Below are 841 nucleotides of genomic sequence, written 5' to 3'. Positions count from 1 at the left end.
TGTATGAAAGCTCCATTGGTGTGATCCCTATACCCCATCTTATGCACAATTCTTATCGCTCTTTTTTGTAATATATATAATGGTTGAAGTGAGCTTTTGTATGTATTTCCCCAGTTTTCAACGCCATACTCTAAGTATGGTAAAATCAATGAAGAATACAAAATGCGTAGTGCTTTCCCATCCAAAATATATCTAATCCTTGCCAATATCGATATATTTTTTGCTATTTTGTTCTGAACATATCTGATATGCAATTTCCAGGAGAATTTGTCATCAACTATGACACCTAGAAATTTAATTTCATATATTCGTTCTATATTAGCTCCCCCAATTTTCAATTGAAGTTCATTATCTAGTCTACGATTCCCAAATACAATAAATTTAGTTTTTTCCAAATTCAGAAATACTATATTACTGTCACACCATTTCTTTATCTTCTGAGGTTCCTGTGAAACCCATCCAAACAGCTGCTGTAGGTTTTCACCCGATGCCCATATGGTAGTGTCATCAGCAAACAAAACCACTTTCACTAAATCAGAAACCTTACATATATCATTAATGTATAATATAAATAATTTAGGTCCCAAAACAGAACCCTGAGGCACTCCACATACAATATCTAGCTCACTAGATTGGTATTGACCCAACTTCACAAATTGACGCCTCTGTGTCAAATAACTACTAATCCATTTCAGAACCATTCCTCTGATCCCATATTTTTCTAACTTGTCCATTAATAATTCATGATTGATTGTGTCAAATGCCTTTTTTAGGTCAATAAATATTCCTATCGTGTATTTCTTCTCATCCATAGCACTTGTAATGTCCTCCATCAGGTCGG

Source organism: Monopterus albus, unplaced genomic scaffold, assembly GCF_001952655.1.
Source record: "Monopterus albus unplaced genomic scaffold, M_albus_1.0 scaffold165.1, whole genome shotgun sequence".
Classification (NCBI taxonomy): domain Eukaryota; kingdom Metazoa; phylum Chordata; class Actinopteri; order Synbranchiformes; family Synbranchidae; genus Monopterus; species Monopterus albus.
Note: the sequence above shows the minus strand (reverse complement) of the source record.